Below are 26,550 nucleotides of genomic sequence, written 5' to 3'. Positions count from 1 at the left end.
GCTGTGAGGATGGTGTGGGACCGAGCAGTGTTTCATTCCGTGGTCCAAACGGTTGCTATGGGTCGGAATTGACTGGAAGGCACCTACACTGTGCCATGTCCTACAGGAAGGACTTGGCCATCGATTTTTTTTAATCATTTTATTGGGGGCTCATACAATTCTTATCACTATCCATACATTCGTCCATTGTACCAACCGCATATGTACATTTGCTGCCATCATCATTCTCAAATCATTTGCCTTCCACTTGAGCCCTTAATATCAACTGCTAATTTCCCCCTCCCTACCCACTCCCCCTACCGCATGAACCCTTCATCATTCATAAATTGTTATTATTTTGTCATATGTTACACTGCCATCTCCCCTTGCCCTCTTCTCTGCTGTCCATCCCCCAAGGAGGAGGCTATACATAAATTCTTGTAATCAGTTCCCCCTTTCTCTCCCACATTCCCTCCAACCTCCAGGCATTGCCACTCTCACCCCTGGTTCTGGAGGAGTCATCTGTCCTGGATTCCCTGTGTTTCCAGTTGCTATCTGTACAAATGCACATCCTCTGGTCTAGCCAGATTTGTAACCTAGAATTGGGATCATGAGAGTGGGGGGAGGAAGTATTTAAGAACTAGAGGAAAGTTATATGTTTCATCGTTGCTACCCTGCACCCTGACTGGCTCATCTCCTCCCACAACCCTTCAGTAAGGGGGTGTCCAGTTGGCTGCTGATGGGCTTTGAGTCTCCACTCTGCACTCACCCACATTTACAATGATATGATTTTTTTGTTCCTTGATGCTTGCTACCTGGTCCCTTCGACAGTTCATGGTCACACAGGCTGCTGGGTTTCTTCCATGTGGGTTTTGTTGCTTCTGAACTAGATGGCCACTTGAATATCTTCAAGTCTCCAAGACCCCAGATGCTATATCTTTTGATTGCCGGGAACCATCAGCTTTCTTTACCACATTTGCTTATACACACGTTTGTCTTCATTGATCGTGTCAGGAAGGTGGGCACCCGCTGATAGGATTTTTAGTTCTTTGATATCTGATAACTGGTCCCTTCTACACTTTGTGGTCAGACAGGCTGGGGTGCTTCTTCCATGTGGGCTTTTAGTCTCAGCTAGATGGCTGCTTGTTTATCTTCAAGCCTTTAAGATCCCAGACGCTATATCTTTGATAACCAGGCACCATCAGCTTTCTTCACCACATTTGCTTATGCACACATTTTTCTTCAGCAATCATTTTGGGAAGGTGTGTATCCTGGAATTTGTCCATGGATTTTAGATCTCTTGTCCCTGGGTTTGTTGGCTCCCCCTCCTTTTTCTCCACCTCCACCTCTTCCATGGCCCCTGGAAACATCAGTCTTGCTGTTTTCTCCTAAAGGATTGGAAACAACCCTTATATAGATAGACATTGGGGGTGGGGGTGGGGAGGAAGCCTAGAAATAGTTCCAGGTCTGTCTGCTGATTCTTATGGATGTTTTATGATCCCTGATGTTCCCCCCAACCCCCCCACCCAAGTCAGAAATCTGTTTTTGAGATTCCTCAGGGGCTTTGTTGTTTTGCTGCCCTTGCTGCTCTGTTGCACTCCCTTTATGTTTTGCCCCAGTGTTGGGGGGTCAGACTGGGCACATTTCCACAGTGTGTCACCAATGCTGTCCCCCATAGCACTGCAGGTCAGTGAGGAGGCATTGTGCCTCGTGATGCGACCATTCTATGGTCTTCTCTGTGTGTTGGCTGCTCTGAGCAGGAATGTCATCCTTGATGGAACAGGAATGAGGGTCATGATGTGGTGTTCTCTCTCTCTCTCTCTCTCTCTCTCTCTCTCCCTCTCCCTCTCCCTCTCCCTCTCCCTCTCTTTCTCCCCTCCCCTCCCTCTTAGTTTGCTCCCTTGTGGTCTGGAAAGACCCACCCCTCTCCCCAAGCTGTATCTTCAGTGCTGTCCACTGTAGTGCATTCTTTTGGGGAGGGGGGGTCAACCTAACTGGAATTGGGGCTGGCCCCACAGTCCCCATGAGGTAATTTCCAGGTTGATAGATTGTAGTACACATTTTCTATCCTCGAAGAATTAATGAATGTACCATACAATGAAGGAGCCCTTGTGGCCCTGTCAGGTTAGCCCTGGGCTGCAACCCGTAAGATTGGTGGTTCAAACCCACCAGCCACACTCCTTGGGAGCAAAATGAAGCTCTTTGCGCCCATAAAGATTTGCAGCCTCAGAAGCCCTATATAGAATGAGTTGAAATAACTTGAGGGCAGTATATGAAATAAAATCATAATGTGTATATTCTACTTGCTGTTATACAAATATGCAAATACTGGCAACGGTACCTCTAGTAAAATATAATGAACCCTTCAGGGGCTGGTGAATTGACACCCGTCAATGAGTGATGATTTATAGAGGCTGTGAAACTCATGGGAATTTGTAGACTCTGACACATGCAAATCTTCTTTTATAGTCGAAATTGTTATCTTTGAATTCATTTAAAAAGTTTATTACTGTAACTCTCTGGACCCTCTATCTGTGCCTCTAGCTCTTGAATTCTCTCATGTTTTTGTTGGAACAATAGAAAAATGGCAGATCAAAGATGACTGTTCTGCATATTTACATCCCAGGTCATTTTCTGGATGATCGACTTTGCCAAACTGCACGCAGGAGTAATGGGGAACAAGGGCAGAGCTCTCGCTGCATTGCATGGCTCCCTTGCATTGATTAAGAGACGTTGCCCTCTCTTCTGCTCATGAGCAGAAGGACAACTTTTATCAGCAAACAGAGGCCAGGGAAGGAAACGTCGGATGACAGTGTATTTCAGAATGAAGGCAGAGATTGTTATTTTTAGTTTCCACCTATGTATGACAGAGTGAAACATTGCCTGGTGGCCCTGCACCAGTCTCACAATGATGCCTGTGTTTGAAGCCCTTAGTGCAGCCGCTGGGTGAATCCATCCCCTTGAAGGTCTCCCTGTTTCACTGGCCCTCCCTACTGTATCCAACAAGTCCTCCTGATGACCTGTCTGGAGTTAGCAAGACAAAATCTTGCCAGCATTGTTTCTACGCATTTAAATGGCTTACACCTTTCTGAGCCTCAGATTTTCTCTTCAGGCCATTTTGAGACCCTGATGGCCCAGGCGTCCACATCTCTCTCTTTGAACCACCGTACTGTGATTCTTTCCTTTGATCACGTTTATCCCTCCCTTCCCTGATTCAAGAGGCCTCGTGGTTACGCATTGATTGGGCTGCTAACAGCATGGTTATCCGTTCGAAGCCACCAGCCACTCCTCTGGAGACAGACGAGGCTTTCTACTCCAGGAAAGAGTAACAGTCGTTTAAATGTGTAGTAAGTGACAGAATGAAAACACGGACAAATAAACAAAAGCATACCAGGTTGTTTGATTACAAAGCTGGTTACTATCCGCCATCCTGATCCTTCATAAAGGCAGAAATCACTTTTATTTTGTTCATATTTATACATCCGGGGGCAGGCACATAGTAAGTTGTTAGTGATGACTTGCTGATTGGACAAAGATACAAATGAATAAGTGACTGAAGTAGCCAGATGCTGTTACCAATATACTTTGTCCTTTTCCACGCTAACTTTCTCCTCCGTCAGTTCCTGTAGGTACTACTGCCTTGAGTCCTTCCATCACTAAAGGAAAGACTACGACAACTGGCCAACAGGCGTAGGGACTAGACAGTTCTGTGTCTTTAGTCAATGTAGACAGCTTGCGCCAAAGTCTTTGACCTCTACTAGGTCATGATGGAGATGACTGAGCACACTGAAAATGAAGGGATGGCTGATTATGGCTTAACTGTTGACAGCAACTAAGACCGATGGGATTGTCTGGAACAATTCCTCATGATTGTGACATTAGCCTGAAGACTGAGAACTACTGTCTCACCAAATCTAGGTAGAAGGGAAAATGTCTGAGTGCAAAGAAGAGTGATTAAATAAAAATAAAGATTGTCCTCCAGTCAGCTTTAAGATTCTGGAGCAAAACCTGTAGGGAATAGAAGAGGTTTAGGGGGTATGGGAATGCTGTTGCTTCTGGTGGTGGTGGAGATGGTGGTGATGACAGTGTTGATGCTGTACTGGTGTTGGTGTTGTTAATGGTCGGCGGGAGGTGAGTGCTGTTGTTGCCAGGCGCTGTCTGGTCTGCTCTGACCCATCATGACCCTGAGTCCAATGAATGAAACACTGCCCGTTCCTGGGCCATCCCCACAATTGTGCTTAGGGCTGATCCCATTGTTGCAGCCACTGGGTCAGTCCACCTCATTGGGACTTTCCTCACTTTTGCTGGCCCTCTCCTCTATTAGACATGATGTCCTTCTCCAGAGACTGATCTCTCCTGGTAACATGTCCAAAGTACTTGAGACAAAGTCTCGCCATCCTTGATGGAGGTGGCCATGGTAATAAATGATGATGACCGACAACACAGAAGATGTGCGCTTCCTCTATGCCAGTTATTTGGGCGGAACACTTACACCATTTCATTTGTCCCGACAGTAATCCTGTGACACGAGCATTCTTTTCACCCCTTTACTAGAGATGTAGATTTGTCAACAGTCACCCTGAAAGAAGTAAGAATTGGGATCGAAATCCTGGGTTACCTTGTACTTTTGGGCCCTGTGCCATGACCCTAGAGGGGGGGGGGGATGGAGGCCACATTTCTCGTCCAAGCAGGATTTGCCATGTGTTCTCTGATATGTGTAGGTTGTTGCCCCATTCTGAAATACTTAACTATTGGATTGCTACATTTTGTTTCCCCAAGTCTCAGAAGCATTTTTTGAGATACAATGTAGCAGACCTGTTTGAGGATCAGCCCAGAGCCCTAAAAACTTAAATAAACAAAAAAAGGTCAGGTGCAAGGGAGACTTGTGAGAATGAACTATGCAGACATAGGAAAGAACATGACCTCCATGCTTGAAGAATGTTCCCCCAAGTGGAGGCAAACCCCAAGCCAATGAGTGGTGCTGCTGCCTCTTAGAACGCACAGACCCTCAGTTGTGTCCCTCTACGGAAATACAGGCTGTGACGTGGAAGTGGGGGCAGAAGACAAGCCCAGCAGGAGCCCCTTGAATGACCACCAAAGAACTCTGTAGAGTTCTTGGCTGTTTCTGTTTCAGACAGGAGCAAAGCAAAAGTCAGCAACCAGCGTGGCCAGTTTCACTTAGCACCTGCTGTATCCCAGGCCCCCTAAGAGATGTCTCCAGAATGTCCCCTTAGGCCTTCCCCACAGCCCTCTGTGAGAGATGTAGTACCATCAAGATTTCAACCAGTTGACGTCAACTTAATACCACCTCATGTGTGTCCGAATAGAATTATGCTCTGTAGCCTTTTCAATGGCTGCTTTGGGGGAAGTCAATTGCCAGGGTCTTTTTTCCTATGTGCCTCTGGGTGAGCTGGAACCTCCAACCTTTCAGTTAGTAGTCTACCATTTAACCATCCGCACTGCCCAGGACAGACTCCATTGGCATAGTCCCCAGAAGCAATAGCAGGTCTGCAACCTGTCCTAAGTCAACAAATGGCAGAACTAGAATCCGATCCCAGGCCTCTTGCAATGATATCTAGTGTCTTTGGAAACTTGATCCAATTGCCTCAGGGTAGGGTCACTGAGCCTATTCTCTTTCCCTTTAAGTCTTAATTCATGCTATGCATTCCGTATTGTGCTTTAGAGAGATTTAAAGGAAGCAAAGAAACTGCCCAACCCTCTGGGAAAGCGGCCTTTTTCTGTTTGTCTCCCAAACTAAAAGTGTCAGAGAGACATTGTGCTGAGCTGGCCAGAAGGCAGTTTGAAAAATGGCTTCTGAGATTGGCAGTGACATTGACTTGGCAGGGAGTGTGCCTTTAACCACTCCGTTCCAGATTCTGCTGCAGGCCCCGGATCTTTATTTCCTGTCAGTCCCTGCCTTCGTGCTGGGAAGCTGGTGGGAAGCCATCCTCTTTGCTCTGAACAAGAACCCTTTGACCTTCTACCTGTCTTGTCTGTAGTATCGCAGGGCTTCCAAGGGAGAGCAGGAATGGACTGCTCTAAGTTTAGCCACGTGGTGAGTGAGCGGAGTCTGGCTTTGGCAGGACGATCCCAATAGAAAGAGACTTAGTTAGTTGGCCCAAAGTAGCAACAGGCAAAATAAACTCAATTTAAAAATATGCAGTGGAAAAGGGAGAGAAAGAGGGGAGAAGGAAAATTGAAAATAAAGAAGGAAGAGCAAATAGAAAGAAAGGAAGAGGGAAGTATGGGGAGGGAGGGAAGGAGAAAGGGAGGGAGAGAGGTGCTGGAAACCAACCTATTCACTCTTAATATGCACCAATTACGTGTTGGTTGGATCGAAGGTGGCATGAGGGAATAGAAAAATAACTTACAAACCCTGCTACCTCTTATTATTGCCATACGATAGCTAATGGTACTTGATATTAAGTATAAATACTCATTGACATTCATCTTAGCCTATCACGCGACCCTAACCTTTACCTGCATTAGCTCAGGAGTCCACTCCAGAGCCTGCAGTCGCCTCATTCCCATTTTACGGAGGAGGACATGGAGGCTCAAAGAAATGCAGTGCCTTGGCTGGCAAAGACAGGCCTTTCTACTCCCCTAAGCCTCTTGGACACTCACAGGGGCAGTTCTGCCCTGTCCCACAGGCCGCAATGAGTCCATATGAACTGGGTGGCAGTGAGTAGGGTTGGTTTGGCCAGCATAGGCAGGCCTGCTCAGCACAGGGTCTTGTCGATCTGAGGGCTGACCCCAGGAGCCCACAGAGCACAAGGTCACTCTCAGGACTGAGCCAGGGAGGGAGTGCAGCCTTGAGACCCACCTAGGCTTCCTAGCATGTTCCTTTCTCCACATCCGAGTCCGTCCCCAGCTCCAGTGTGCCCCCAAATGTCATCGGGAATGGGTTTTCTATTGACCTTATTATGCCACTTATGTGGGCGGAAATGTGCATTGATGATGTGAAGCATTAAAGGCACGGTCCCTTCATTTACACGAGGGTTCCTTGTTCTGTGTACGCGCATTGCCTTTATCTAGTGGTTAGTATAGAAACAAAACCCAGGAAACAAGTAATACTCCGGAGCAACTGACCAACGGGGAGTCACACTGGAGCACAGTGACTACAACCCCTCAGGCCCCGGGCCAAGCCGATCCCTGGTCCCCGCTCTCAATCCATGACCAACTGGAAGCTTGAAAGACACGCGAGGACACTGCAAATAGGATGCACAGACAGACGCCTGTTAACGAGCACATTATCAGTGAGTCTAATCCTGCACGCTCTGGAGGCATGTCACCTTGTCACAACGGATGTGTATCAAGAACTTACACCACTTGTTAAAAGGTCGAAATACCCATCCTTCCACATCTATTAAAACATTGGAGTAATTTTGTCTCCCTGGGGGAGAAGGATGAGCCTTTCCACTTCTATAAAGAGGGGCCGCCCTGGAAGCCTACTGCTGCTTCCCAGCCGGCGTCCGAATCAGCAAGACGGCAGTGGTTGGACCTCAGTGATTCTCTCTACCTTACAGATTTGTGGTCCAGGTTAGACAGAACTTGGGTGGGCTGCTCAGGACGCTGTCTGGTACACACACCCATTGCTGTTGAGTCAATTGTGAGTCATCACAACCCGGCAGGACAGAGCAGAATGCTCCTAGGGGGTCCCCAGGCTGTAAATCTTGAAGGGGGTCCCCAGGCTGTAAATCTTGAAGGGGAGCAGGCAGTCCCACCTTTCTTCCTTGCCTGGTACGTGGAGAGAGTGTGATACCTGCAGCAGCCATCCTGTGGAGTCGAAGCTCTGCTGGAAGCTGCACAGCCTCCCAACAACACACACGCCTCCCCGGGCAGGTGGTGACTGCACTGGAGGTACGTTGGCCGGGAACAGAACCCCCATCTCCAGAAGGCAGGCGTTCGATCACTGCGCCACCACTGCGCACTGAGACGAATGGTCTGGTAATCTGTTTCTGAAAATGGGTCAATGAGAAAGAACCCTTTGGGCTACGGCAGTCTGATCCACAAGTAACCCCACAGGGATTGTTCACGACAAGGCGGTGTCTTGTCCCACTGTGCGCCACGCACGGGGCCACCATGAGTTGGCAGCGGAGTGGACAACAGTCAACAACAATAATTATGTGATGATGATGCTGGTGATGTGTGAGGTCGTTCCCATGGTCCAATTCTGCCCCTCCGGAGTCAATTCTAACCCGTGGCAGCGCTGTGAGATAGAGTCGAGCTGCCACCACATGTTTCTGAGGCTGTCACTCTTTAACAAAACTGACCTGCCACATCTTCTTCCCAGGTAGCTATGCGTGGGTTCGGATCACCAACCTTTCCGATAGCAGCCAGCAGCGTTTCTGGGGCATGCGTGTCAGGATTAAATAGAAGAGTGTGTAGAGGGGAGATGGAGTGGGAAGTTTCTGGTTGACTCGGGTATCAGGGTGGTGGTTTGCTACGAAAGCCTTTAAGCCAAGTTGCTCCACGATAACCTATCAGCTCCAGAGGTGCTCGCTCTATTACTGAAGGCAGTGTAGAACATGAACCTGAGTGAATAGACAGTGGAGGCAGGCAGGAGTTCTTTGTGATGGCATGGGGTATACAAGAGGGACGCCTGGTAGGACCGTGGTTGACGTGCAGGGCTGCTGACGGAAAGATGGGCAGTTTGCACCCAGAGGTCACTCTGCAGGAGGAGACTGCATCTGTAAGGCAGTGATAGTTCTGAAACCCTATGAAGCAGTTCTACGCTGCCCTAAAGGATTACTCCGAGTCAGTGAGGTAGTTAGTTTATTGTGCCAACCTGGCTGATAAACACATGTGGGGTGAATTGAAGAGTGGAGGGATAAATGGCTCAGTGAGCCTTGCCTTTTGAGTTCTCGGGTCTCTTGCTTTGTGATGGTTGGGATGTTTTCTTGATGTGTACTCACGTTTTATATAAAACTCGCTCTTACACATATGAGTTTCTGTGGATTTGTTTCTCTAAAGTACCCAGACTAACTCAGTATGGTACCAGGAGTGGGGTACTGGAGAAACAAATCATAAGATAGAGAGTAGATGTTCGTTTGACCTCTCCCTCATGGTTGTTTTTCTTCTTTGTCTAGCAAGAGATCAAATGAAGCCACACTGTTCACTCAGTTGTTTCGGGGGAAAATATGGGAAGTATGAAAATAGAAAGTTTGTAAGCCCACTTGCTTTCAGTCATTAAAACTTGATCTTTAGATGGGTTTAGGCCACGCCTGCAAAGAAAGCTTTGAAAAGATGTGCCCCACCCAGTGCTTTGGAGTACTCAGGAACCAGCAGTCTTTGTCAGAAGCTGGAAAAAATCTGGAACCATGAAGAACACTCCCCTCTAGGACTGAATGTTAAAGGGAGCCTGAGAGCAGGCTGAGATGCTTGCTAGGTGACCACCTGGATCTACTTGTTGAGTGGAAGTGGGAGAAATGCAGCAATAAAGAGACGGGTTGAGTTTGGCCACTGACACCTGTGGACTTGGTTTACAGGAAAAAGAGGAGAAGACGAGAGCGGGTTGCCTGGTCTAAGGTTCATGACCTAGCACAAGGAGCCAGGCTTGTTGAGTATTGGTGAGACACCCATGGTCTAAAGGCAAGGCGTCCAATGGGCACCCTGTGGAGGCTGAGTGAGGCAGCCCACACTGAGTTGACCAGAACTCCACCAGATGAAGAGATTTTTGAGTCTGTGAACTTGTGCATATTGTTGCTGACTTTATGGATTGCCTATCCGGATTTGACTTTGCTTATGGATGCAGACTTCACAAGGTTCCAACTGGAATGAAGACTCTTCATGTTGAAAAATATGATCGTCTTCTCAGAGAACAGGGTTGATGTAAGTGGGCAGTAGATAAACTGGATACTCAAAATTGGGGGTGGGGGGGATAAAGGCATGAAATGGTTGGCTTACAAGCTTTCATAGGTGGGGGAACATATTCAGAGGATTATAGGATTAAGGTGTAGGTGTTTACTTAATTGCAATCATGAAGCTAAAGAATTATGTACAGGTGCCAGGTTGGCAAGGGGTGGATTGAGGTAGTTAGTTTATTGTGCCAACCTGGCCGATAAACCCATGTGGGGTTAACTGAAGGGCAGACGGATAAATGGCTCAGTGAATCTCGTTTTTCTAGTTTTCGGGACTCTTGCTTTCTGATGGTAGGACCAGGGTGCAACTGCCTTAGGCAGGTCCTGCTTCAGCTGGCAAGGCTCACTTCCTGCAAGACATCCCTGAGGAGAAGCCACATGGACCTACCCCAATGCAGCCCTGGGTGCTGGAGCACCTGTGTGGAGACCCCTGCCAGCACTGAGATGATTACCCTTTCACTGATTCGGCTTTCCTCCTGCAGTGGGCATCCTTGCATCTGTTTTGTGAGATGGAGGGGGACTTTGTGGATTGGTGGTGGACATATGGGCTAATGTTGGACTTGTGGGCTTGGGCAGCACTGGGTTGGGGTGTTTTCTTGATGCACACTTACCCTTTATATAAAGCTCTCTCGTATACACGAGTTTCTGTGGATTTGTTTCTCTAAAGTACCCAGACTAACACAGCATAAGCTCAGTGGCCGTGGATGGGCTGTAGAAGGGCCCTGAGACTGGAGGAAAGATACAGGTAGACCAAAAGGCACCAAGCTGTCTATTAGAGGGGCTGGAGGGGAGACAGAGAGAGGTTACAGAGAAAGTGGAGTCAGGGAGGGGTTCTTAGGTTCCTAACATGAACTATTGAGCCAAGCCAAGGGAGGGATTTTTTTTTTAATCAACCCAAGATTTACTTTTTATTCTGCACATTCTCAGGAGGCATGAAAGAAGCTGAGTCTTTAATACCGTTTCAACTCAAAGTGTATTTGAACTTTCGTTTCTCCACCCAAGAGAACACCACTTGTATTATGCCATACAACTAGAACCAAATGAATACACTTTATTTTCCCAGAGGTTCAGAGATAGACAAATGGTTGCTCACAGAGACTCTTGTGTTAAGGGTGCTGAAAAACGAAGTAGCGATAGGTGGTGAGGCTGGCAAATGTCACTAATGTACAGCTAAGAGGAGTTGAGGTGGCAAATAGTGTTTTATTTCAGAACTATGAAATTAATTTTAAAAGATCAAAGACAAGTTCTAAGCACTGAGTGGACAAATGTAATCTAGGATTGAGCTGGCCTGTCTAACAGGATAACCACTAAGCCACATGTGGCTACAGGGCACCTGAAATGTGGCCAGCCCCATTGAAGAAGTGGTGTACCTATAACACATACATCAGACGTCTAAGTATTATGGGACCTCCAAAATAATGGAAGACATTGTGTCAAAAATATGTATATTATTTGCATGCTCTTATGCTGGTCTTTGGATATATTAGACAAAATTAAATATTTACCAACATTAATTTTTTACTTTTTAATGTGACTATTAAAACACCTATAGGGACAGCAAGTAGAATAAGGGGGTTGGGGGAAAGGGATACAGTGGGGGGGGGTTGGAGGAGGTCAAAGGGAGACGATGTCAAGGAATCCATGTAGAAAATGTTTGGAAACTGATCGTGGTAGCAACTACACATTCTACTCGACATGATGGAAGTATGGAATGAATGATGCATGTATTAAATCCCAACTAATAATAAATATATGAGCATATGTATTTTTTTATTTGACAGTTCTGGTCTATGGCATCCCATTCTTGAAGCCCGGGGGCAAGCACTCCATGACATTCTACAGTTAGATGAGGGATGTTTATACTATTGCTCATCTCCCCAAGGACCCTTGGTAGCACAGCGGTTAGGTGCTCAACAGATAACTGAAAGCTTGGTGGTTCGCGCCCTCCCGTCACTCTATGGCAGTCTGCGTCTGTAAAGACTTACATCCCTAGAAACCACATGAGGCAGTTTCTTTGACTCTGAAGCAGCTCTACCCAGAGGACTTGCCACCATCTTCCCATCTCCTGAGAGTGTCTCAGGGGACCCTGCCCTGGAGTTTCTAGTCTCACTGTAAGCCCCATTCTCGGGCATAGGTGGTTACCATTAGCAATGACCACCACCATGTGCCTACTCCCCCTGGAGGGAGAAATGTCAACAGACATCAATCGCCCCTTATGGTTTGCACATTTACATTTTTCTCGTGTGTGTCTGAGTTTTCTTTTTCAAAATGGAGCTCAGAGTTGCCTTCCAATTCTTGTCTGCATCACTGAGTTCCCTGCATCTGTATGATGACTCATATACACATTATGCATGAGGACTATGCTCTCCTCACATCGTGGTCAAAGTACATGAGATGAAGCCTTGTCTTCCATGCTTCCAAGGAGCATTCTGGTTGGACTTCTTCCAAGACGTGTGTGTTCCTCCTCCTGGAGGTCCCTCGTGGTACGGCCGTCCTTCTGTACCAACACCGTGATTCAAATGCATGCATTCTTCCCCACTCTTCCTGATGGCTGTCCACAATGGAGATAATCGTATGAGATGCTTGAAAACGCTATGGCGTGGGTCAGGGCACCGTTGTCCGGGGCAGGGTTGCTCTTTATCCCTGTAAAGAGGTCTTGTGCAGCAGGCTAGCCCGGTGCACACCATCATCTGATTGCTCTCATGGGCATCGGTTGTGAAGCCAAGTAAAATCAAACCCTGAACAACTTCGATCTTCTCTCCATTTCTCATGACGATGTATATTGGTCCAGTTGAGAGGAGGTTTTTTTCTTAACATGGAGATGTAATCCATACTCAAGGCGATCGTCTTTGATCTTCATCAGCGACTGCTTCAAGTGGCCCTGGTTCCCATAAACTTGAACGCTCATGTTAAAACACTCTCCGTATTCTGCAACTAAGGCTTAGCTGGTTGGAAGAAGATTAGGATCCCCGAGAACTGGCTGAACAGTTCCACGACAGCTTGGACAGGTAAAAAGAAAACAGGTTGGAGGTTTTTATGTTGCTCATAGAGCTTAATGATACCTGTTCATAGTCACAATCCAAACCTCTCAGCCTCTCATTTGTAGCTCGCTTCAGATGTATTAAACATGCTGGTCCTTCAATGGGGACCATTGGGCAGAGACCCTTGCCCATGACAAGGGACTAAGATGGGGACGTTGGTGCAGACTGAAATCAGTCATATTAGCTTCACCCAAAGTGGCTTCAAAATCCCCATATTGGCTGGCATTAGTAGATCCTGTGGAGCAGGATTCTACTCTGACACTATGTGTCAGTCACCACGAGTCACCGTCAACTGGACCACGCCTGTTTGTCGTTGCTGTGCTTCCTGGTTGAGGGATTGCAGTATTGGAGACTAGGGACCTGCCCTTTAAGAGATGCTTGTGTAGCTAACAGGCATTCTGCACGTGGGTGGAATGATAGTATAAGGTTACTGGATGGGGTTTCTGAAGTCCAAATACAGGTGTACCTCCCAAAGACCCCCCTCACCCCACGCTTCCTCTGGATACTTCATGGAACTTAGATATGGCAAAAACAAAACAAAACTGCCAAAATGTAGGTTTGGTTTGCATTATGTTATACTGTATTTGAATCTTTTCATCTGAACCTGCACTTGATGATGTAACTAAGCTACAGGCATCCACCTCAAGAGGTGGTCAAGGAAACTGCTGCTCCAGTCGCATCCCTAGACACCCCTGCAAAGTCAGCATTGACATTTCCAAGAGGCTCTGCCCCAGAAAAGCCGCTCCTCGGGAGGAAGACGTGGGAGTTGGCTCCTCTTCGGATCACAGCCTCGGACACCATGCAGCTGTTCCAAGTTGTTCTCGTGAAGACTTGGGATGGACTCAAAGGTGGTTATTTCTGGTTTTGTTTTTCTACTCAGGAAAAGAATCAAACCAAATCAAACTACACTCTTCCCATCAAATGTGCACTTAACACTCTTGTGCATCAGGCTCACGGAGACCCGATGGGACAGAGCAGAAGTGACCCCAGAGTGTCTGAGGGCATAAATCTTTACAGAAGGGATAGCCACACCTTTCTCCAGCAGGTTCCAGCCTCCAGCCTCCTGACCTTTCATTTCGCAGCCATGTGCTTTAACTGCTGTGCCACCAAGGCTCTTGCCAGAAGCATGGAGAAGTGGATTGACAACGTTGCTTGGGGCTTTGGGTTCCTTCCTCTCCTGGGGGTGGGGGATTGACTTTCTCATAAAGCGCCTTTCGTGGAGCAGATTCCCACTCCCAGCAGCCTTAGCTAGAGTTTGGAGATCATGCGTCTGTCTGAGAGCAGACGGCTGCATCTGTCTCTCTTGGATCATGTGGTGGGTTCAAACGAAGCCCCAGCCATGTGGTGAACAGCTCAAAGATTTAACCCAGTGCATCACCAGCCCCCTCCCAGGACACCGTGTGAATTATATAATGGAGCTGCTGTAAGTCAGGGGACCAGGCTCTCTGAGGAATTCCCTGCACAAGGAGACAAGCTGCATGCTTAAAAAGCTCAACAAATACTCCTGGAGGCTGGGGTGGGGGTGGGGGGAGGGAGAAGAAGAAGAAGAGAAGGAAGGAAGGAAGGAAGGAAGGAAGGAAGGAAGGAAGAAAGAAAGAAAGAAAGAAAGAAAGAAAGAAAGAAAGAAAGAAAGAAAGAAAGAAAACGAAAAGAGAAGTCCTGGTCCTGTGAGGTCCAGCCTTTTCCTCTGCTGTCTGGCTGAGTTGTCCCTGGGCTGCCAGAGCTGTGCGGGAAGACAGAAGGACCAAGTGCATTTCTTCAGAGGTCTGCTGGAGTCACTCTGGAACTTTCTCCTTAGTTTCCAAATGCTCCCTGCTTTGGGAATCTGTCACCCCACCCCCCACCCCTAGGTCTAGCAGAGCGCCTGACTCCTTGGAGATTCCAAACAGCCCTGTGAGTACTGTTCCAGGAGAAAGGTACGTGGCAGCGCCTTCTCAGTGGCCTGTGGTGGAGTGTGGGTGCACATGGGACGCCTGCAGGCATGGCACGTCTGCTCCCTGCCTCGGGATCTGGATGAAGATGGAGAAATCATCTAGGGAGGGATTTTCAGGCAAGCAAGGAGCCTTGGCCACTGAGAGGTGTGAGCACTTAGTTCATAGTGATTCAGTCACAGCACACACACACTGTTGGCTGCTTTCCCTCCCGCACCCCTCCCACATGGACACTGGTCAGCACCAGGGACTTGGCACTGGCTGGTCCCCGCGGGGAGGCCGGGAAGGGGCCGCCTGGCACTGAAGCTGCCAGGGCCTGTGCAGCGTGTGTCTTTTCTGAGCCCAACACTTAAGAGACTTTGTTGCTCAGTGTAAGAAAGTGCAGCGATTGGAGAGCAAACAGAGCCCTGAGGGGGAGGACTTAGGCGGAGGCGCCTTTAAGGTAGGCATCCTGGGGTCTTAGATCTCCGCATTTCTTTCCGTGTGCCTGTAAGTTGGATTTGGTGAGGGGAGGGTTGTGTTTCGGTTTGTGTTCCGTTTAGGGAATTGTCCGTGTCTGGAGCTGCCAGAATCCTTGAATTTGGGATGTTCCAACCTGGGACCCAGTTCAAATGGTTTAGATGCCATCAGTCTCCAGAGTGTCCATGGAGATGGCACCCCCCACCCCACCCCCCACCCCGCCCCTGCAGATCAGTGCAAGAGGCGGGTGTTCCCAGCCATTCGCTTGCAAATCTCACTGCAAGCTGACTCACTGGGAGCCTGGGACGCCTGCTGAGGTCTGAGGCTCTAAGAGCCTCAAGAAGTTTCTGACTTAAAGAGACAGGAAGGGAAAAGTCAAATCTGCAGTTGTTATTTCAGGGGGTAGAGGCGGGGCAGAAGGGAGAAGTTGACTGTGGTAAAAAGGAAAGCTGCAGAAATGAAAGGAGAAAGAACGAGTGGAGTTCTTGCCCGGGCCCTGGCATCTTGAGAGGGCTTATTGCATGGAGACAAAAATCAACATGGGAACCGTTCATCTTGCTGGCATGAACGAGAAATGATGCCAAGGGGTTATTTCTTCACTGGATCCTTAAAAACCTGGGAAGCACGCAAGGCTTTAGTTTGGAAGAGTTCCTCTCTAATTGTTATTCTTTTTCTGACCACATGAGGCACTATAACCAAAATATGGTAATGTCAGAATGCACAAGAAAATGTCCTTGGGGGGTGGGGGGATATATGTGTGTGTGTGTGTGTGTGTGTGTGTGTTTTCAACTTTTGACTGTTTTTCAACACTCCCTACTCCCCCTTCCAGTTTAGGCAAATGATACAAGTTAATGGTCTATTGGTATAAACATACGTTTAACAAACCAGTGGCTATTTCATAGATCCTGTCTCCAGGGACTCCAGGTGTGACAGTTAGTGGTGTCACCTGGAATGCACAACTGGTGACACTGTCAGAAGGGATGACCCCAAACTGACAAAGGTTTTGTGCAGCATTTCAGCGGAAATTTATTTTTTTTTTTAGTAAAAATATCCTCTAGTTATCCCAATACAAATATTTTTGGAAGCCCAGCTGACATGTGTTAAACCTACAAGGCTGATTTCCTTTTTGAACCCTTCCATGGAGTCTGGTCAGAGCTGTCAATATTGCCTACAGAAATGATGCTGTGAATTACATGGCGTCCTATGTGGACTTCTGCTTTCATCCTCCAAACCCACTGCCATCGAGTGGATGCCAACTCACAGCGACCCTGCAGGACAGAGTATAACCACCCTTTTGGGTTTCCAATATGGTAACTCCTTGGGGGTGTAGAAGTCCCTTGGGGGGCCTGGTGGTTTCGAACCGCTGAATTTGAGGTTAGCAGCCCAACATGTAACCACTACACCATCAGGGCTCCTTGTTTTCATTGCTGTGAGAGTTTCCAGAGTCACTCATTGTGGCAAATAGTCTTGTGCGTTAGTGACTGTGCCGCAATAACTAATAGGTGTGAACCAAACCAGTAACTGTTTTTGAGAGCGAAGTAGTAATTAAAGAAAAAAAAGGAAAACAACGTAGAGTCCCGTGGCCCCTAAAGGTTTTCATCTGGTTACTAATGATGTAATTCAATGTAGATTTTATAAAACAATGCTTGTTGTTGCTGTTCATCTTATCTAAGAAATATTACATGGAAGCAACATCCGGCTATAGCGAATACTATGTGGTCAAATTAAACGATTCCATCACATGTTAGTCCATCATTCAAATAGATGTAGCCTTGTCTACGGAGTCTGGCTGGTCTAGTACAGAAGGAGGTTCATGGCGTCGGGAGGGCATGGCGCCCACCCTGGCTGACGCCGTGGCTCAAGGTAGCACGGTGTTCCACTGGGTTTGTAGGATTGTGTTTTCAGGTCTCCCGGCATGGCATTGATTATTACTGTGAAAGGGTATTTCCTATCTGCGGGGGGAGTCGGGGAGGAGGAGATCTTTAGCCAGAACCATATTTAAGATAGGCTTCTTTGATCATGAATGTCCATGTTCTAATGCTCAACCAACAAACCTGAACGACCGCAGAATCAAACGGCACGTAGCACAGGAGGTTTGTCATCAAAGCCCACATGTGAGGACTAGCTACCGGAGCGTGAAAAACACTTGAAATGCAAGACAACAGCTCATTGGTTCCCCTCTCCAACCTCAAGTCCTCAAGAAAGCATTGCTTCAATTAATGAATCTCTGTAAGTTCCAATGTACTTGCCTTTCTACCTCTCAACACTGTAAATGATGACTGAGAGCCATACAATTGACCTCCTAATCCCGAAAGATCCACGGGCGTTTTTCAAAGCAAACAGGCAAATATTAGGCAGAGGGTAGTTCTGGCTACAGCCGTAAGTCCCTGAGACGTGGTGAGCCAATGAGAATTCGGGTGCCCATGTTTCCCAGGGTTTGTGGCCTGACAAAGGACTTCTGTGTTATGTTCGTTCGGCGTGAGGGGCAGTGTGGGAAATGCAGTTCACATGCCAAGGTCTGTTTATTTCTGGGGCCGTTCAAGGGTCTGTGGGGCAACTCCATAGAAAACGAGAGGTGGAACCGCTTTGAACACCCTGCCCATGTTGACACAGCGTAGGATTTCAGAAAGTTCATGGGAAAGAAAGGAATTGAAAAATGATAGGTATAGGTATTTGGGTAAAAAGCACAGGATTTGAGGTCAGACTGGATTGATTGACTTCTGTCCAATTTGGCCATCTAGTCCGTGAATGGCTTTCAGCTCCTTTCTTGATGTGCAGAGCCTCCTGCTGTGAAACTGGATAGGAACAGTAGGCAGCTCCTAGACTGTGTGGGACACACGTGAGACCATGCCTGACCACGACTGTCCTCATTTGGTACCTGGAGTCGTTAATGCCAAAGAAACAGTGTCTGTGATTGCCATTTAGGAAATCTACTGACCAAAATATTTTAAAAAGGAAAACATTCTCTCTCTTTAGCGTGCCAGGTATTATCCAATGTTAGCCCAACACTTGTGAACCTCTAAAGGCTCGGGGGTTAACTCATTAACATGCTCCTTTCTGGAAACGCTGCCCCTGTGTTTGGGACCTAAGGGTCAGTTAACTGGTATAAGCGATATATGACACATCAGAGGGGGAAAGTTATCTCCAGATGCCCTGTGCCCTCCAAACTTGCCCCACCTTCTTGAGGATCCCAGAAAGTGGGGCATCACACCACATGTGTCCAAAGAAAGGCAAAGGAGCTCTTGTGTCTGCCGAGCCTCGGGCACCTTCCAGACATGACGTCCAGTGGAATCGGTTGGCTTTCCTGCATTATCACAGCCACCAGGGTGGCCCTGTCCTTTCGGTTTCTCTTTCCTGAATTCTCGTGGCTCGGTGCTCATTTGGACCTCAGTGCCCATTGATCTGCAAGGTCCAAAACCATTCCATGAGGGATTGTGTTGCTTTTCCAGTTCCAGAAGTACCCGGCCCACACCTACAGGGCCTCTCTTAAAGCCCTTCCCCCCAACAGCTTGGGAATGGTCTAGGAAACGGCATATTCATGGAGGGTACAAAGGAGACCTGGAGGGGCCATGTTCTCTCATTGCCACTGAGCCAGCCGCTGCTGACTCGTAGCGACCCTGCAGGGTAGGGTACACCTGTCCCGGTGTGTTTCCTCTCACACTGCAGCTAGAGATTTCAAAAGGCAGATCTTGCTGTTAGCTGCCCAACATGTAACCACGGTGCCACCCGAGCCCCCAATTTTCCACGTTAGGAGACTACAGAGAGAAAGTGGGGCTGCACAAAGGGGGCAGAGTTTGTGTTTCCATCCTGAAAAGCTAACAAGGACCCGGAAGACCCCCCCCATTCCCCCACCCCCAAGCATACTGGGCAAGGGAGCGCCACCTGGAGCTATCAAGCAGGTGCCAATAACTCTTTAAAGAGCAGCAACAAAAAGCAAGTGGGCTATCCACTCCCATAAATCAAGATTTTCTTATTGCTAGTAAAGCAAGCAATCTCTGTCGATAGACTGGAGCTCGCAAATGGCCAATGACCATCAAATTAATTAAGACAACGCATGGCAAGATGTATTCTCCTCTTGGGAACTGGCCGCTCCCATAAGGAAAAATGGTATCTCCACACTATGGTGAGGAGAACCTATGAAAGGCAACCAAGTAGACCCAGCCCAAGCTTCCAGGGCAGTGTGATTTTCCACGGAGATTGAAAGTGAGGAGCTTGTTTTGCTGACGTCACGGAGACCTGCTAGATTGGCCGCTGCAAGACTGTTCTTCTGTGGTAACGGCTGCTTTGGGTGGATGAATGCAACGTTGTTTGGAATGAGGTGTTCCTTTAGGACCAAAAGGCTTATGATGTTTCTTTGGTTCCGACCATGCTCGGCATGATCATGCGTTCTTTGATCTCTCCCATCAGTCCTCCACTTTCCCCACCTCTGTTTGGGCTGAGCAGTCATATCGAGGGGCGAGTTCCGTGAACCGGGTGCACAAGTGCGTACACAGGCACGCAGGGAGCCAGATCAATCGGCTTCTTCTTTCCTGAAACCAAGAGAACTCGAGAGTAGAGAGCACGGTAACTTCCAAACGCTATCTATAAATCTCCTCCTTGCTACACGTCAGAGCTTTGATTTTGGACCCGAGGTACCAGGCCCAGCTCAGGCCTGAAGAGGCTTCACAAATATGGGCAGGTCAGGGGACTGATGCCTGTTTTACACAGACAGGAGGACGACGTCATTTCCAAGCACAACAGTGAGGGTGAGAATCCTCACTGGGTCCCTTCCCCCTCCCAGCTCACGAGGAGAAGGCAGGGGCATCTTCAGCTGGACCATTTGCACAAGGTGGTAGGGGGCACCCGGTAACCCGGTAGCTGCATGTGTGCGCTATCCAGGCAGGGGGAGAGCAAATTCACATGTGATTGCTGCAGTTAGGTGCCACTCGGTTTGTGCCAACCCAGAGCAACGCTATGCACAACGGAAGGAAGCTCCGCACGTGTGTCCCTGGGCTTGAGCCCATTGTTACAGCCATGGTGTCAGTCCATCCCCTTGAAGGCCTTCCTCTTTTTCGGTGGCCCCTCTCCTTCGCTAAACGTGACATCCTTCTCCAGGAAGAAGGACATCAAACATGAAGAGGCCGGGACTGGAGGGAGGGGGTGCGGTAAGGGATGTGCGAAATCATGCAACCCAGGCATGCATCTTGGTTTCCTTCAGAGAAGTAGCTGGTATGGAGACGGTTCTATGGAGAGGAACATCAGATGCTGCATTAAGCATGATGCAAAATAGCTTTCACGTGGCCTGGCCTTTCTGAGACAAACGAGGGCTGCCCTAGCGCCCAAGGAGGAAGCCTCAAGCCCCGGGGCCCATGACCACATCTCTGTATGGCTCCCCTACTGCGGTTTGGGGCACTCTGGCAGGGGAGCAGTGTTCCCCTGACACTGGGGTTCATTCTAGTGCACTGAGTCTGCCCCCAACGTGGAGCTATTTGGATGCCAGCTTCCAGCCAAGTGCCAAGTGTACTGGTTTGGATTCTTAGGCTGGGGCTGTTGAAAGAAGTGCTGGTGTGATCTGGAATGTGTCAGTGCCTACATTACCCGGCCTCAATTTCAAGGACCACGACTTGCCAGGAAGAAGGAGGCAGAATGTGCTCACGACAAACACTTAGGAGCGAGTCGAGTCGTCAGACTTCCGGAAACGCGTCCGGGTTCCCTCTGGCTTCCACACACAGCAGAAACACCCCTCTCAGTTGGTTTGCTCGTTGAAGAGGTCACCGTTGAGTTACTCAGATGCAGAGGTGTTTTCATCAACACCACAACCTTTTCAATAAAGCAAAAGATAATCGCCCGGGGGCACTTTCATCATTGTGTGTATCTGGTAAGCATGTATTATTTTCCACTTTAAGGGCAAGGTATTGTGCACAGAGTATTTCCAGATGACAAATAAGTAAATAAGAGCGTATCCCAAAAATAAAACAAAACAAAACGGTTCCATCTGCCCATACCTATTCAGAAAAATTAATCATGTGCATAAAAGTTATCATAAAATACAGAAAATTACAGCTGGGAACAGAAGAAATGGTCTGACTAGGTTGTATTGAGATGGGGGTGGGGGAAGGCACAGGGCCTACGCAGAGAGAGAGGGAGGAAGTGGGAAGCAAAGTCATTGTGGGGTGCAAAGGCTTTGCTTTGGGAAGAACTTGAACCAAAGGCTCAGACGTCATAGGGTCAGCACTTCAGGCCACATGTTACGGTTCATTGTCCTCAAGAGGGCGCCCCATGGCCGGCGCCTGGACTTCCTCTCCAGTCCAGGTGTAATGGGTTCTACGTTAGGCTGCTAACCCCAAGGTCAGCAGTTCTAGCCCACCAGCCCCGAGGAAGAAGGCTGAGAAGCACAGTCCTGGAAGTCCACAGTGACAGTTCTGCTCTGCGTCTAGGGTCGCTATGGGTTGGAGCCAACTTGATAACAGAGAGTCAACGAGCCTGTACCTTTAGCCCGTCCCCACCCCCACCTCGCCAACTCCAACACCTGACTTCAAGGCATCTTGGGTCTCTTCTTTTGTCCTTCCTGCAATAGGTGACCAAGGTCTTCAGATTCTAGTCTCTCCCACATGAGATCAAACAAACTGACATCGAGTCAATGCTGACTCACTGCAACCCTGGAGAGCAGGGTAGAACAGCCCCTGTGGGTTTCCAAGACTCTTTATGGAAGTAGAAAGCCCGGTCTTTCTCCAAGGAGCAGCTGGTGGTTTCAAACTGCTGACTTTGCAGTGAGCAGCCCGACACTTACCCACTAAGCTACCACGCCTCCTTCTCTTCCTTGTCTCCCACACGCCTTTCGTAGATCACTGTCAACTTGGCTGACTGGAACACAGCCTCCCTCTGGTCACAGACAAGTCTCTCATCTCATCCAGGCTTGGTCCACTTCTCTGTTCCTTGTAGATCTTTATGTCTGCTGCGCAGGTGTGGAGATTAATTGAGACACTGAGGAAAATGCTCAAGTACACCTAGGTACTGGATGAACTATGACTACTTATTACTTATTATTACCGAGCTTATGCTGTGCACCATGGCAATAGCATTTCAACAGACGGGTGCACCCACTGTCTGTTTCCATTCACTCATGTTATAGATGGTTCTCGGCATCCTGGAGGTGCAGTGGTTTATGTGTTGTGCTGCTAACAGCAAAGTGGGCAGTTCAAATCCACCAGCCTCTCCTGGGAAAAAGGATGAGGCTGTCTGCTCCTGTAAAGATTTAGTCTCGGGACCCCTATATGCCGTCGCCATGAATTAGAATCAGTGGGAACACATGGTTGTAGAGTCCCGAGGTGGTAGGTAGTTACCTCTTGGCTGCTGATGGGCAGGAGGGTAGTTTGAGCCCACCAAACTATCCTCCGCCCGCAGCAGAAAGATGTGGCAGAATGCTTCCATAAAGTTTCAACTGGAGGGCAATGGGCTGTGGCTGTGGGTTCAGACATGGTTTGATGGGCCGCGGTGGTTTGGTGGTAGAATTCTCGCCCTCTGTGCAGGAGACTCGGGTCCCGGGTCTGGTCAGCACATCTGTGTGCAACCGTCACCTGCCTCATGATGGGGGTGGGGGGTAGATTCAAGAACTAGAGGAAATTTATGTTTCATCGTTGCTACACTGCACCCTGACTGGCTCATCTCCTCCCCACGTCTCTTCTGTAAGGGGATGTTCAGTTGCCTACAGATAGGCTTTGGGTCTCCACTGTGTATTTCGCTTCATTCACATTGATAAGACTTTTTTGTTCTGGGTCTTTGATGCCTGATACCTGATCCCATTGGCAGACACCTCATGATCACACAGGCTGGTGTGCTTCTTCCATGTGGACTAGATGGCCGCTTGTTTATCTTCAAGCCTTTAAGACCCCAGATACTAAATTCCTTGATAGCTGGGCACCATCAGCTTTCTTCACCACATTTGCTTATGTACTCATTTTGTCTTCAGTGATCATGTCAGGTAGGTGAGCATCACCAAATGCTGGATTATTAGAACAAAGTGTTCTTGTGTTGAGAGAGTACTTGAGTAGAGGCCCAATGTCTGTCTACTACTTTGATACTTAACATATAAATATATGTACATGGATCTATTTCCCTATCATTATATATAAATATATTTACATATATTCATGCCTGTATTTAGACCTCTATAAATGCCCATTTGCCCCCTAGTTCTTTCCTCTATTTTCTTTTACTTCCCTTTTGTCCCACTATCATATTCGGCCTTCATTCGGGTTTCAGTAATTCCTCTTGGCTACATTGCCCTTGATCAAGCCCCATCAGGCATCCTTTGCCCTCCTCGCCATCAATTTGAGATCACTTGTTGTTCCCTTGTCCCTGGGTTTGTTGACATCCATTTCCTTTCCCCATCTCCCCTTCTCCCATGTCCCGCCCACCCCCCACCCCCACCCCCACCAGACACGTCGGTTCAGTTGTTTTGTCCTCCGGATTGTTCATCCTGCCTAGTCCCACAGGTTTTCCAAAGTGAAAACTCTTTACAGAAACGGACTGCCACATCTTTCTCCTGTGTAGCAGCTGGTGGGTTTGGACCCCCCCAACCTTTCAGTTAGCAGCCGTGCAACCCTCAGCCATGGTCCTCCCAGGGCTCCCAGGGGGACAGTCACCTCCTGAGCTCTCATCATACCCGGGTGCTGTTGAGCGAGCGGCTCTTCATAGTGGGCTCCTTCAATACCCAGCAGCAGCAACTATTGTCCCCATTTTGCAGATGAAGAGAGTGAGGCCGGAAGATGTCCAATAACTCCTTCATGGGCATCCGCTAAGAAGCCATGAGCAGAGATTCAGCCCAGGCGGAGTGACCGTGACAGGGGTTGGGAATTCCAGATCGGGAAGGCACAGAAGTAAGGATGCAGGAGCTGCCTTATCTGGACCTCCAGTTCCTTGTTTTTCATTTTATTTTCTCCAATATTATCTCCTGACACTGCAGATTTTCCCACCTCTGGGTTTGTTGATTTTGCTCAGATTCTCCTCTCCCACAGAAATATTGCTCGCCTCTCTTGGCTTTTAGGTTTCTTGTTTTGTTGTTGCCAACGGATCATTAAAAATGACTGGGTAGCCCCAGAAATTAGACACGTGATTCAGCCGTCCTGTTGATGGCTTCCATCATGACCAGGACACAGCGTGTTGCTCTGAACAATTCTTCCACTCAGTCTTCCATCTCACGTGAACAGAGCGGTGGCTACTTTCTAGGATGTGTTAATTCATCCATGAGGGGCAACAGCGATCACTGTGTCGGTCTATGCAATGCGAAGAGCATGAGATAGACATGACCATCATTACCCTCGCATTTCATTGGCGATACCAATTGCCTTTGAACCTTTGGAAAAGATATCTGAAATCTCCCTCTTTAAGCGTCCCTAATCAGTGCTACTGAGATGTATTTGCCTATGGCACTGAGACACTAAGAAATGAAATACCTACCTGGCCTGTCAGGAGCCCTGGTGTTGCTGTGGGGTTGGCTCCCACCAGCTACTCCGCAGGAAAGGAGGCTGCCTGCCCCCCTAAATTGTTATCCTCTCAGAAACCCTAGATGCATTGTTGTGGCTCAGGATCAGTGAATTTTACCCAACAGGAGCCCTAGTGGGATAGTGTTTGTGCCTTGTGTTGCTAACCACAAGGTCAGCAGTTCAAACCCACCAGCCACTCTGTAGGAGAAAGATGAGACTTTCTGTCCCTGTGAAGATTGTAGCCTTGGAAACCCACAGGAGAATCTCTATGGTGTCTTACAGGGTCACTGTGGGTCATGACTGGCTTGATGGCAGTGAGTGGATTGAGTTAGGTGTTAGGGTCATTCCCGCGAGTGTCGGTGGAAGTGGCTCCATACGCAGTGGGCAGTTTATCTGAAAAACCTCAGCATTGTCACAATTGTTTCAAAAAGGCTAGCGCCATTAAAAATGGTTAACTTTAAAGCCTCCCGCTGTCCAGTGGATTTCCACCTATGGCAACCCTGGAGGACAGAGCAGCGCTGCCCTCTAGGATTCCATGTGTATCTTCTCCCCTGGAGGCACAGAGTTCAGTGGGGTTGTCTTGCCTTGGGTTTAATCTTTACAGAAATAGACCACCAGGCCAGCCCTCTCGCGTGCGGGTTCACACCACTGACCGACCTTTGGGTCAGCAGCAGGGCATGCCCCCCCCAACCCCCACAAACCCCCAAACCCTGTCGCAGAGCCCATTTCCACTCACAGCGGCCCAGTGTAGACGGAGAGGACCTTTTCTGTAGGGCTCACCCCCCACCGGCCGTGTGGTCGGCAGCCCGAAACTTAACTCACTGCATCACCAACGCTTCTTTTCATTGCTGTCAACTCCAGCAGCCCCGGATGATAAAGCAGAGCTGCCCCTAAGACTGCCAAGTTGTAATCTAAGGGGAGGAGATTGCCAGTCCCATGGAACGGCTGGGGCGCCAAACTGCTGAGGTTTTAGTTAGCAGCTGAGCATCGAACCACTGAGTCACCAGGGCTGCCTTCACAGCGTATAGTAGGGGAAACTCTTCTCTCAGAACCGTGGGCCCTTCTGGCTTTTAAAAGGCCCCTCCAAGATGTCCTTAGGGGAAGCATTCTTTCTCACCGTGTGGAAGGTGCCTCCCTGGCACTCCATCAAATAGCCACTGCCCACGAGGTTCAAATGCCACATGCACTCAGTAGGGCAGCTGCATTTCCGTTTCTACAGCTAACGGAAGAGTTCGCCTACGAGGGAGTTGCGATTCTTTGAAATAACCCAAGTCTGAAACCTTGCATGTATGAGTAAAAAAAATAAATCTCTTGAACTCCACTGAAACAGAAAGAGAAAGAGAGAGAGAGAGATGCAGCAGCGCAGCACACTCAGTCAACTGTAACTCTTCCGTGATTAAACTCTGCCCCAGTGTTGAGAGCTGGTCACTCAGGAACAGAGGAGCCTTAAGAAATCTTTGTCCTGTCCTTCAGCTGCTGCAGCATCAGGGGGACCCAGGAAAGGGGGACCCACGTTGGATTCAACAATGCCTTGACCATCTTCCAAACAGTCTGGGCTGCAGAAAGCCCAAAGTGTGTGTTTGCCAAACCCAGGGACATTCACTCCTCCATGTGTCTCCTGTTCTTTGAAGGTTAATCACCATCGGAATTGCTTTGCAATGACCGGTTCGGCCCAAAACAACTTTTATGGGCCACTTCAAAGCAGCACCTCAGAAGTAGGAAGTCCTGCTTTCCCAAGAGTGAATCCGGGTTTTGAGTTGGAGACTTGGGGTTTCCAGGCCAGACATAGTGAATCAGAAACTACATTTTAACAAGA

The 26,550-nt window shown here is 48.5% G+C and overlaps 1 protein-coding gene across 1 annotated transcript in view; it reads left to right on the top strand.

Annotated features, from left to right (window-relative positions):
- Window positions 1-15,052: 15,052 nt before the first annotated feature.
- Window positions 15,053-26,550, top strand: part of PHACTR1 (phosphatase and actin regulator 1) — a 355,341-nt gene continuing 343,843 nt past the window's right edge. Inside the window, exon 1 of the mRNA XM_075543124.1 lies at window positions 15,053-15,253. The gene's annotated coding sequence lies outside the window, so the exon portion shown is untranslated. The remainder of the gene's footprint in view (window positions 15,254-26,550) is intronic.

Source organism: Tenrec ecaudatus, chromosome 1 (assembly GCF_050624435.1).
Source record: "Tenrec ecaudatus isolate mTenEca1 chromosome 1, mTenEca1.hap1, whole genome shotgun sequence".
Lineage (NCBI taxonomy): Eukaryota > Metazoa > Chordata > Mammalia > Afrosoricida > Tenrecidae > Tenrec > Tenrec ecaudatus.
Note: the sequence above shows the minus strand (reverse complement) of the source record. Positions and strands in the feature narration are given on the sequence as shown.